The sequence below is a fragment of the Rhipicephalus microplus genome, unplaced genomic scaffold (assembly GCF_043290135.1).
Source record: "Rhipicephalus microplus isolate Deutch F79 unplaced genomic scaffold, USDA_Rmic scaffold_317, whole genome shotgun sequence".
NCBI classification, from domain to species: Eukaryota; Metazoa; Arthropoda; class Arachnida; order Ixodida; family Ixodidae; genus Rhipicephalus; species Rhipicephalus microplus.
Window position 1 is genome coordinate 27,501 of NW_027464885.1, and position 12,500 is coordinate 40,000.

Genomic DNA, 12,500 nt, shown 5'->3' on the forward strand with positions numbered 1-12,500 from the left:
AAAAGGGGGACCCCCGCTTTTTGTTCCACGAAATCGCACAAGCTTTTTTCGCATCCACGGTTTGCCACCGCACACCAAAATGCCGATCCGGCTGCCTACTTTAGCCAACAGGTGGAGCCAGGCGCGCCGTACTTGCGCGGCACTTCCCACGTCCACCGAAGTCGGTGCCAAGGACCACTTTCGGCGCCGGAGCCGCGTACGAGCCTACTCGAGGCGGAAGAACGAAGCCAGCAAGGGCCTGGCCGCAAGTGCGTTCAATTGTCGGGACGTCCAAGTCCCTCGTTCTTCCGTGCTTCCTCTTTCGGCAAGTCGTTGCGGCACCTTCCCAAAGCGCGCAGACCCGCTAATCGCGACGAGCGCGACGTGGCCGTGCCGCCTTTCCCTCGGCAGCAAGCAAAACGCCTGGCAACGTCGACGCTCCCCTAACCGCGATCTCGCACCGTGTTTCGTGTGGCGAATTCAAAAGCCGGCCGGCGCTGCTGCAACCATTACGGTCGGTACGCATACGCCGCGGAGGGCGGGACGGTCATCGGAGCGTGCGGTTCCTCCATCGAGTACTGCGCACCTCGGCCGTCGCATCGCCGTGCCATGACCGGCCGCGCGTCAACGCGAACCGGTGCCAGCGAGATCCCTCGCCTGCAAGAACCGACCGGCAGCCTCCGTCACCCGAGGACGCGGAGGCGCTTGCCGCGGACGGCGGGACGGTATGCACTGGTGCACAGCGGACCCGTCACATCGCCAGTTCCTTGACCGACCGCCGACGCTTGTGCCGTTCCTCTCGTACTTGGCAGTCGCCGCGCGATTGTCGGGTCTCGTTCTTGCACGCTCGAACGGTCGGGAGGGCACTCGGCTGGCGTTTCGGGAACGCGCAGCCTCGCCTTCTACCGACGTAACCACGACTCGCCGTTCGCGCTCCGCCGCTCCTGTTTACAGTACTAGGCGGTCCCGCAGCGGTCGGGTCGCGCATTTCGAGCGCTTCGAGCCACGGTGCAGTGGCGGGTCGAAAGCCGACCTATGAGTGCGTTGCGCCGTTTGTACCCGCGTCCGCCACCTGGCCGACCGTCCAAGGTCGCGGTGTTGGCGTCCGCTGGGCGCAACAATTTGTCACGGGGTGCCGCTCCACATTCAGGCAGCCCCGTGGGGAAAAGCCGACCCCGCGTCCAAACGGGGTCAGCGGCAGAAAGTGTCGGGCGCAGACGCAGCTGAGGCGCTCACCCTTCACAATCCGTTAATGATCCTTCCGCAGGTTCACCTACGGAAACCTTGTTACGACTTTTACTTCCTCTAAATGATCAAGTTTGGTCATCTTTCCAACAGACCGGCGCAACCGAAAGGCCGCGCCGGACATCGGTCCGAAGACCTCACTAAATCATTCAATCGGTAGTAGCGACGGGCGGTGTGTACAAAGGGCAGGGACGTAATCAACGCGAGCTTATGACTCGCGCTTACTGGGAATTCCTCGTTCAAGGGGAACAATTGCAAGCCCCTATCCCAATCACGAAAGAAGTTCCACGGGTTACCCAGTCTTTTCAGACAGGGATAAAGACACGCTGCTTCCTTCAGTGTAGCGCGCGTGCGGCCCCGGACATCTAAGGGCATCACAGACCTGTTATTGCTCTGTTTCGTGCGGCTAGGAGCCGCTTGTCCCTCTAAGAAGGTTGTAAGGTGCTGGGAACCCCGCACCTATTTAATAGGCTAGAGTCTCGTTCGTTATCGGAATTAACCAGACAAATCGCTCCACCAACTAAGAACGGCCATGCACCACCATCCACCGAATCAAGAAAGAGCTCTCAATCTGTCAATCCTCCCAGTGTCCGGGCCGGGTAAGTTTTCCCGTGTTGAGTCAAATTAAGCCGCAGGCTCCACTCCTGGTGGTGCCCTTCCGTCAATTCCTTTAAGTTTCAGCTTTGCAACCATACTTCCCCCGGAACCCAAATACTTTGGTTTCCCGGAAGCTGCCCGCCGAGTCATTTGAGTAACTCAGGCGGATCGCTGGTTGGCATCGTTTATGGTCAGAACTAGGGCGGTATCTGATCGCCTTCGAACCTCTGACTTTCGTTCTTGATCAATGAAAACATTCTTGGCAAATGCTTTCGCAGTAGTTCGTCTTGCGACGGTCCAAGAATTTCACCTCTAGCGCCGCAATACGAATGCCCCCGTCCGTCCCTCTTAATCATTACCTCGTATTCCAAAAACCAACAGAACAGAAACGAGGTCTTGTTCTATTATTCCATGCAAGTTTATTCAGGCGACTCGCCTGCGTTGAGCACTCTAATTTTTTCAAAGTAAAAGCACCGGCCATCTCGAGGCACACAATGAAGTGCACCAAGAAAGAACCGGCATGATGTTCAGTCCGAGCCGTCGCATCGGGTAGATGCACTACTCGTCTGGAACTGAGATCCAACTACGAGCTTTTTAACCGCAGCAGCTTTAGTATACGCTATTGGAGCTGGAATTACCGCGGCTGCTGGCACCAGACTTGCCCTCCAATTGATCCTCGTTAAAGGATTTAGAGTGTACTCATTTCAATTACGGGGCCTCAAAAGAGTCCCGTATTGTTATTTTTCGTCACTACCTCCCCGTGCCGGGAGTGGGTAATTTGCGCGCCTGCTGCCTTCCTTGGATGTGGTAGCCGTTTCTCAGGCTCCCTCTCCGGAATCGAACCCTGATTCTCCGTTACCCGTAACAACCATGGTAAGCAAGTAACCTACCATCGAAAGTTGATAAGGCAGACACTTGAAAGAAACGTCGCCGGCTCGTGGCCATGCGATCAGCACAAAGTTATCCAGAGTCACCACACAATACGGGCCGAAACCCGATCGATCTTGGTCTAATAAAAGCACCCGTTACCCAAAGGGCTCCAGGCTCACTGCATGTATTAGCTCTAGAATTGCCACAGTTATCCAAGTAGGAAGAAACGATCTAAGGAACCATAACTGATTTAATGAGCCATTCGCGGTTTCGCCTTATTTCGGCATGTACTTAGACATGCATGGCTTAATCTTTGAGACAAGCATATGATTACTGGCAGGATCAACCAGGTAATCGTTCGACTGCGCGTCCGTCCTCGCCTTCGGCGGGCCGGACGCAGTCTGTGTGCGGCGGAGGCCACCTTCAGGCGCCCCAACACGCTTATTTTGCACTCCGAGATGACGGCGTTCGAGCTCGCTACGGCACAACCTTCCCGAAAGACGAGTGGGAGCCGTGCGGCAAGAAGCACGTTCATGCTCGCTCTTTTTCGTTGCATCGACTCGGTCGCGCCGTGCGGGTTGCCCAAGCCCGCTGCACTGTCGGTGGACCGGCCGGAACTAGCAACGGAGCCGAGACTGCAAAGCCGCCAGACGACGGGTCACGCCCGCGTCTTCGGCGCTTTCGCATCTGAATCGCCCGAGGACGACACGGAACACACCTCGATATCGTGGTAAAACGGCACCGTCCGACAACCAGCCCCTAACGCATCAAGCGGATGAGGCTGCAGACGACTGCCGTGGATTCCCCTGGAGCAGACCCGAGGACACGCTTGACGAGGCCGAAGCCCGCCGCATATCAGACACCCGGTCGCTTTCGCGTACGCCGCTCACGAGAACCCCCACATAATAGCAGCGATAAGTACCCAGACCTCCTTGGGCACTAATACGAGCGTACTCGAGAAAATTTCACCGCGGGTGTGCCCCGAAACGTGTGGCACGTTGAGCGTGCCACAAGTCTACGTCGCTCTCAAACCCGCCGAGGTCGTAGAATTTGCGACCCTACTCACGAAATTCCCACCGAGGATACGGCCGCAAACGTACCGCACCTTGGGTAGGCCACGAGTTTGTGCAACACTACGCTGACGGCACAGCACCGAGGTCGTGCGCGCACGCACGGGAAAATTCCGCCGCGGTTTCTGCCGAAAACGTGAGGCACCACGACTCTCCGCAAGTTCGCGTCGACTGCGAAAGACCGAAGTCGTGAACGACGTGTCCGCTACTCGCCGCCGACACGCTGGACACCAAACGTACAACGACTCGACGGCGTCGTAGAGGCCCACGACGCGGTTTTCCTTAACGACGTCTCGGCGTGGCACCGACAGGTTAGAACGGCCGACCAACGTTCCCTGTCCGCCGTTCGGCTCAGTCGAAGGGCTCGGCGACTTCGGCAACGCTGCGAAGCCGCACGGTGACGCACGCCATGTCCCCATTTTTTTTTTTTTTTTTCTTTCTGCGTCTGCCGGGGTGCCCCTATAATAGCAGCGATAAGCACCCAGACCGCCGTGGGTCGCTCGCCCCGGCTGACGTGGTTTTTCGTACTCCTGCGGCGGTCGCCGTCAAGCACGTCCAAATACGCTACTTTCGTGGGCGCATTCACGCTCTTTCGCTTCGCCGGAGTGCCAGCACTCACTCTGCCAAAAACGGCGAACATCCGAGCGGCGGTTCCCACTTTTGCGTCGGCGTCGCAAACCCCGCCCCGGCAGACGAGGTTTGCCGTACTCGTGCGACGGTGGCCGGCGGGCACGTCGAAAGACGCCGATATCGTGCGCGAATTGGCGCACCTTGGCTTCACCGGAGTGCCGCCACTGACTCCTCCAAAAACGGCGAAGATCCGAGCGGCGCTTCCCACTTTCGCATCGGCGTCCCGAACTCCGCCCCGGCTGACGCGGTTTACCGTACTCGTGCGACGGTCGCCGGCGAGCACGTGGAAAGACGCCGATATCGTGCCCGAATCGGCTCCGTTCGGCTTCGCCGGAGTGCCAGCACTGGCTCGGCGAAAGACGACGAACATCCGAGCGACGGTTCTCACTATTGCGTACGCGTCGCAAACCCCGCCCCGGCAGACGCACTTTGCCGTACTCGTGCGACGGTCGCCGGCGAGCACGTAGAAAGACGCCGATATCGTGCCGGAATCGGCCCCGTTTGGCTTCGCCGGAGTGCCAGCACTCACTCGGCCACAAACGGCGAACATCCGAGCGGCGGTTCCCACTTAGCCGTCGGCGTCCCGAACTCCGCCCCGGCAGACGCGGTTGCCGAGCTCGTGCGACTAGCGACCGCGAAGCCGTCTCGCGACGCCGCTTTCGTGCGCGGCTCCCACTGCGACCTGGGTCACCCGAGGTCGACGAGCAAGAAAGAATGTCGAAAAAAAATTTTTTTTTTTTTTGCGTCTGCCGGGGTGCCCCTATAATAGCAGCGATAAGCACCCAGACCGCCATGGGTCGCTCGCCCCGGCTGACGTGGTTTTTCGTTTTCCTGCGGTGGTCGTCGTCAAGCACGTCCAAACACGCCACTTTCGTGGGCGCATTCGCGCTCTTTCGCTTCGCCGGAGTGCCAGCACTCACTCTGCCAAAAACGGCGAACATCCTAGTGGCGGTTCCCACTTTTGCGTCGGCGTCGCCAACCCCGCCCCGGCATACGCGGTTTGCCGTACTCGTGCGGCGGTGGCCGGCGGGCACGTCGAAAGACACCGATATCGTGCGCGAGTCGATGCTTCTTGGTCTCGCAGGAGGGCCGCCACTCACTCCTGCAAAAACGGCGAAGATCCGAGCGGCGCTTCCCACTTTTTCGTCGGCATCGCAAACCTCGCCCCGGCAGACGCGCTTTGCCGTACTCGTGCGACGGTCGCCGGCGAGCACGTCGAAATACGCCGATATCGTGCCCGAATCGGCCCCGTTTCGCTTCGCCGGAGTGCCAGCACTCACTCGGCCAAAAACGGCGAACATCCGAGCAGCGGTACCCACTTAGCCGTCGGCATCCCGAACTCCGCGCCGGCTGACGCGGTTGCCGAGCTCGTGCGACTAGCGACCGCGAACGCGTCTCGCGACGCCGCTTTCGTGCGCGGCTCCCATTGCGACCTGGGTTACCCGAGCTCGACCAGCAAAAAAGAAGGTCGAAAAAAAATTTTTTTTTTCTGCGTCTGCCGGGGTGCCCCTATAATAGCAGCGATAAGCACCCAGACCGCCGTGGGTCGCTCGCCCCGGCTGACGTGGTTTTTCGTACTCCTGCAGCGGTCGCCGTCAAGCACGTCCAAATACGCCACTTTCGTGGGCGCTTTCGCGCTCTTTCGCGTCGCCGGTGTGCCAGCACTCACTCTGCCAAAAACGGCGAACATCCTAGTGGCGGTTCCCACTTTTGCGTCGGCGTCGCCAACCCCGCCCCGGCATACGCGGTTTGCCGTACTCGTGCGGCGGTGGCCGGCGGGCACGTCGAAAGACACCGATATCGTGCGCGAGTCGATGCTTCTTGGTCTCGCAGGAGGGCCGCCACTCACTCCTGCAAAAACGGCGAAGATCCGAGCGGCGCTTCCCACTTTTTCGTCGGCATCGCAAACCTCGCCCCGGCAGACGCGCTTTGCCGTACTCGTGCGACGGTCGCCGGCGAGCACGTCGAAATACGCCGATATCGTGCCCGAATCGGCCCCGTTTCGCTTCGCCGGAGTGCCAGCACTCACTCGGCCAAAAACGGCGAACATCCGAGCAGCGGTACCCACTTAGCCGTCGGCATCCCGAACTCCGCGCCGGCTGACGCGGTTGCCGAGCTCGTGCGACTAGCGACCGCGAACGCGTCTCGCGACGCCGCTTTCGTGCGCGGCTCCCATTGCGACCTGGGTTACCCGAGCTCGACCAGCAAAAAAGAAGGTCGAAAAAAAATTTTTTTTTTCTGCGTCTGCCGGGGTGCCCCTATAATAGCAGCGATAAGCACCCAGACCGCCGTGGGTCGCTCGCCCCGGCTGACGTGGTTTTTCGTACTCCTGCAGCGGTCGCCGTCAAGCACGTCCAAATACGCCACTTTCGTGGGCGCTTTCGCGCTCTTTCGCGTCGCCGGTGTGCCAGCACTCACTCTGCCAAAAACGGCCAACATCCGAGCGGCGGTTCCCACTTTTGCGTCGGCGTCGTAAACCCCGCCCCGGCAGACGCGGTTTGCCCTACTCGTTCGACGGTCGCCGGCGAGCGCGTCGAAAGACGCCGATATCGTGCGCTAATTGGCGCTCCTTGGCTTCTCCGGAGTGCCGCCACTCACTCCTCCAAAAACGGCGAAGATCCGAGCGGCGTTCTCCACTTTCGCATCGGCGTCCCGAACTCCGCCCGGGCTGACGCGGTTTACCGTACTCGTGCGACGGTCGCCGCCGGGCACGTCGAAAGACGCCGATATCGTGCCGTAATCGGCCCCGTTTGGCTTCGCCCGAGTGCCAGCACTCACTCGGCCAAAAACGGCGAACATCCGAGCAGCGTTTCCCACTTTCGCATCGGCGTCCCGAAGCCCGCCCCGGCAGACGCGGTTTGCCCTACTCGAGCGACGGTCGCCGGCGATCACGTCGAAAGGCGCCGAATTCGTGCACGAATCGATGCTTCTTGGTCTCGCAGGAGGGCCGCCACTCACTCCTGCAAAAACGGCGAAGATCCGAGTTGCGCTTCCCACTTTTTCGTCGGCGTCCCGAACTACGCCCCGGCTGACGCGGTTTACCGTACTCGTGCGACGGTCGCCGGCGGGCACTTCAAAATACGCCGATTTCGTGGGCGCATTCACGCTGTTTCGCTTCCCCGGAGTGCCAACACTCACTCTGCCGAAAGCGGCGATCATCCGAGCGGCGGTTCCCACTTTTGCGTCGGCTTCGCAAACGGCGCCCCGGCAGACGCGCTCGTGCGACGTACTCGTGCGACGGTCGCCGGCGAGCACGTCGAAAGACGCCGATATCGTGCTCGAATCGACCCCGTTTCGCTTCGCCGGAGTGCTGCCAGTCACGGCGCAGAGAACGGCGAACAAGTGTTTTTTTTTTTTTTTCCTAGAATTTGTGTTATAGAAGGCACATTTGATATCGGACGATAATTTTCAACTTTATCACGCGCACCGATTTTCGTGTAGAGGTTTGCAAGTTTATGGGAATTTCTCCACTTGGAATAATGCGATTTAGTAGTACTACGAGAACTTCATGGATGTACTCAAGGGTACGGGGCAAGTCAGTTACGTCAACACCTGCAGATTTTTTACACTTCAAACTGAAAATTGTTGGTTGTGAGTCCTCGTGTGATATTAAAGGCCGATTCGCTAACACATAGAACAAAGAAAGAAAGGAAGAAAAAACGCCCGCGCTCGCTCAAGAAACCTGGGTTCGCAACAAGTGGCAACAACAAGCAACCGAGCGAGTGCGCCAAAACCCGTGGCGGCCGAACAAACGCGAAGTCCCAACCGCGTCAGCCGGGGCGGCACGGGACAGGAAAAATCACTTCAGCCGGGGCGGCGGGGCACCGAATAAACCTCGTCACCTCGTCGCAGGATAAAAGAGGAAACAAAAAGTCTAAACAGCGTCTGCTGGAGCGAATGCGTAATAAAACAACAACAACAACAAAAAAAAAACACCCGCGCTCAAGAAGTCTGCAATCCTCACAAAAGGCGACTGTGACCGAGCAGCGTCAGCCGGGGCCGTGCGGAAACGGAAAAACCGCGACTACCGGGGCGTCGAGGCACCGAAAAATCCACTTCAGCCGCGGCGAAAAAAAAAACAAAAAGAAAGACGGAGGGGGGGGGGGGAACCACGTCTGCCGGGGCGAAGGAAAAAAAAAAACGCGTCTGCCGGGGCGAGCCCGGGTGCGGCACCACCGGGAAAACTGTGGCAAACAGACATGGCGATCGAGTGAGTGGGCCGCCAGCCAGGCTCAGCCAAAAAGTGCAAAGTCCGAACTGCGTCAGCCGGGGCGGCAAAAACCGCGTCAGCCGGGGCGGCGCAAAAAACCGCGTCTGCCGGGGCGGCACGAAACCGCGTCAGCCGGGGCGGGGCGAAAACTGCGTCAGCCGGGGCGAAAAGAAAAAAAAAAAACGCGTCTGCCGGGGCAAGCCCGGGTGCGGCACCACCGGGAAAACTGTGGCAAACAGACATGGCGATCGAGTGAGTGGGCCGCCAGCCAGGCACAGCCGAAAAGTGCAAAGTCCGAAACGTGTCAGCCGGGGCGACGCAAAAACCGCGTCAGCCGGGGCGGCGCGAAAACCGCGTCAGCCGGGGCGGCACGAAACCGCGTCAGCCGGGGCGGCGCGAAAACTGCGTCAGCCGGGGCGGCGCGAAAACCTCGTCAGCCGGGGCGAGCGAAAAGGGGGGGGGGGGAACCACGTCTGCCGGGGCGAAAGAAAAAAAAACGCGTCTGCCGGGGCGAGCCCGGGTGCGGCACCACCGGGAAGACTGTGGCAAACAGACATGGCGATCGAGTGAGTGGGCCGCCAGCCAGGCTCAGCCCAAAAAGTGCCAAGTCCGAACTGCGTCAGCCGGGGCGGCAAAAACCGCGTCAGCCGGGGCGGCGCGAAAACCGCGTCTGCCGGGGCGGCGCGAAAACTGCGTCTGCCGGGGCGAGCCCGGGTGCGGCACCACCGGGAAAACTGTGGCAAACAGACATGGCGATCGAGTGAGTGGGCCGCCAGCCAGGCACAGCCGAAAAGTGCTAAGTCCGAACTGCGTCTGCCGGGGCGGCACGAAACCGCGTCAGCCGGGGCGGCGCGAAAACCGCGTCTGCCGGGGCGGCACGAAACCGCGTCAGCCGGGGCGGCGCGAAAACTGCGTCAGCCGGGGCGAGCCCGGGTGCGGCACCACCGGGAAAACTGTGGCAAACAGACATGGCGATCGAGTGAGTGGGCCGCCAGCCAGGCACAGCCGAAAAGTGCTAAGTCCGAACTGCGTCTGCCGGGGCGGCACGAAACCGCGTCAGCCGGGGCGGCGCGAAAACCGCGTCTGCCGGGGCGGCACGAAACCGCGTCAGCCGGGGCGGCGCGAAAACTGCGTCAGCCGGGGCGAGCCCGGGTGCGGCACCACCGGGAAAACTGTGGCAAACAGACATGGCGATCGAGTGAGTGGGCCGCCAGCCAGGCACAGCCGAAAAGTGCTAAGTCCGAACTGCGTCAGCCGGGGCGGCAAAAACCGCGTCAGCCGGGGCGGCGCAAAAAACCGCGTCTGCCGGGGCGGCACGAAACCGCGTCAGCCGGGGCGGCGCGAAAACTGCGTCAGCCGGGGCGAGCCCGGGTGCGGCACCACCGGGAAAACTGTGGCAAACAGACATGGCGATCGAGTGAGTGGGCCGCCAGCCAGGCACAGCCGAAAAGTGCTAAGTCCGAACTGCGTCTGCCGGGGCGGCACGAAACCGCGTCAGCCGGGGCGGCGCGAAAACCGCGTCTGCCGGGGCGGCACGAAACCGCGTCAGCCGGGGCGGCGCGAAAACTGCGTCAGCCGGGGCGAGCCCGGGTGCGGCACCACCGGGAAAACTGTGGCAAACAGACATGGCGATCGAGTGAGTGGGCCGCCAGCCAGGCACAGCCGAAAAGTGCTAAGTCCGAACTGCGTCTGCCGGGGCGGCACGAAACCGCGTCAGCCGGGGCGGCGCGAAAACCGCGTCTGCCGGGGCGGCACGAAACCGCGTCAGCCGGGGCGGCGCGAAAACTGCGTCAGCCGGGGCGAGCCCGGGTGCGGCACCACCGGGAAAACTGTGGCAAACAGACATGGCGATCGAGTGAGTGGGCCGCCAGCCAGGCACAGCCGAAAAGTGCAAAGTCCGAACCGTGTCAGCCGGGGCGACGCAAAAACCGCGTCAGCCGGGGCGGCGCGAAAACCGCGTCAGCCGGGGCGGCACGAAACCGCGTCAGCCGGGGCGGCGCGAAAACTGCGTCAGCCGGGGCGGCGCGAAAACCTCGTCAGCCGGGGCGAGCGAAAAGGGGGGGGGGGAACCACGTCTGCCGGGGCGAAAGAAAAAAAAAACGCGTCTGCCGGGGCGAGCCCGGGTGCGGCACCACCGGGAAGACTGTGGCAAACAGACATGGCGATCGAGTGAGTGGGCCGCCAGCCAGGCTCATCCCAAAAAGTGCCAAGTCCGAACTGCGTCAGCCGGGGCGGCAAAAACCGCGTCAGCCGGGGCGGCGCGAAAACCGCGTCTGCCGGGGCGGCGCGAAAACTGCGTCAGCCGGGGCGAGCCCGGGTGCGGCACCACCGGGAAAACTGTGGCTAACAGACATGGCGATCGAGTGAGTGGGCCACCAGCCAGGCTCAGCCAAAAAGTGCCAAGTCCGAACTGCGTCAGCCGGGGCGGCAAAAACCGCGTCAGCCGGGGCGGTGCAAAAAAACCGCGTCTGCCGGGGCGGCACGAAACCGCGTCAGCCGGGGCGGCGCGAAAACTGCGTCAGCCGGGGCGAAAGAAAAAAAAAAACGCGTCTGCCGGGGCGAGCCCGGGTGCGGCACCACCGGGAAAACTGTGGCAAACAGACATGGCGATCGAGTGAGTGGGCCGCCAGCCAGGCACAGCCGAAAAGTGCTAAGTCCGAACTGCGTCTGCCGGGGCGGCACGAAACCGCGTCAGCCGGGGCGGCGCGAAAACCGCGTCTGCCGGGGCGGCACGAAACCGCGTCAGCCGGGGCGGCGCGAAAACTGCGTCAGCCGGGGCGAGCCCGGGTGCGGCACCACCGGGAAAACTGTGGCAAACAGACATGGCGATCGAGTGAGTGGGCCGCCAGCCAGGCACAGCCGAAAAGTGCTAAGTCCGAACTGCGTCTGCCGGGGCGGCACGAAACCGCGTCAGCCGGGGCGGCGCGAAAACCGCGTCTGCCGGGGCGGCACGAAACCGCGTCAGCCGGGGCGGCGCGAAAACTGCGTCAGCCGGGGCGAGCCCGGGTGCGGCACCACCGGGAAAACTGTGGCAAACAGACATGGCGATCGAGTGAGTGGGCCGCCAGCCAGGCACAGCCGAAAAGTGCTAAGTCCGAACTGCGTCAGCCGGGGCGGCAAAAACCGCGTCAGCCGGGGCGGCGCAAAAAACCGCGTCTGCCGGGGCGGCACGAAACCGCGTCAGCCGGGGCGGCGCGAAAACTGCGTCAGCCGGGGCGAAAGAAAAAAAAAAACGCGTCTGCCGGGGCGAGCCCGGGTGCGGCACCACCGGGAAAACTGTGGCAAACAGACATGGCGATCGAGTGAGTGGGCCGCCAGCCAGGCACAGCCGAAAAGTGCTAAGTCCGAACTGCGTCTGCCGGGGCGGCACGAAACCGCGTCAGCCGGGGCGGCGCGAAAACCGCGTCTGCCGGGGCGGCACGAAACCGCGTCAGCCGGGGCGGCGCGAAAACTGCGTCAGCCGGGGCGAGCCCGGGTGCGGCACCACCGGGAAAACTGTGGCAAACAGACATGGCGATTGAGTGAGTGGGCCGCCAGCCAGGCACAGCCGAAAAGTGCTAAGTCCGAACTGCGTCTGCCGGGGCGGCACGAAACCGCGTCAGCCGGGGCGGCGCGAAAACCGCGTCTGCCGGGGCGGCACGAAACCGCGTCAGCCGGGGCGGCGCGAAAACTGCGTCAGCCGGGGCGAGCCCGGGTGCGGCACCACCGGGAAAACTGTGGCAAACAGACATGGCGATCGAGTGAGTGGGCCGCCAGCCAGGCACAGCCGAAAAGTGCTAAGTCCGAACTGCGTCTGCCGGGGCGGCACGAAACCGCGTCAGCCGGGGCGGCGCGAAAACCGCGTCTGCCGGGGCGGCACGAAACCGCGTCAGCCGGGGCGGCGCGAAAACTGCGTCAGC

General features: G+C 62.0%; 1 non-coding gene across 1 annotated transcript; it reads right to left on the reverse strand.

The window, feature by feature from the left end:
* Positions 1 to 1,229: 1,229 nt before the first annotated feature.
* Positions 1,230 to 3,044, reverse strand: LOC142793661 (small subunit ribosomal RNA). Its single transcript, XR_012891722.1, has one exon. It is a non-coding gene; the product is annotated as a small subunit ribosomal RNA (ribosomal RNA).
* Between the last annotated feature and the right edge of the window lie 9,456 nt (positions 3,045 to 12,500).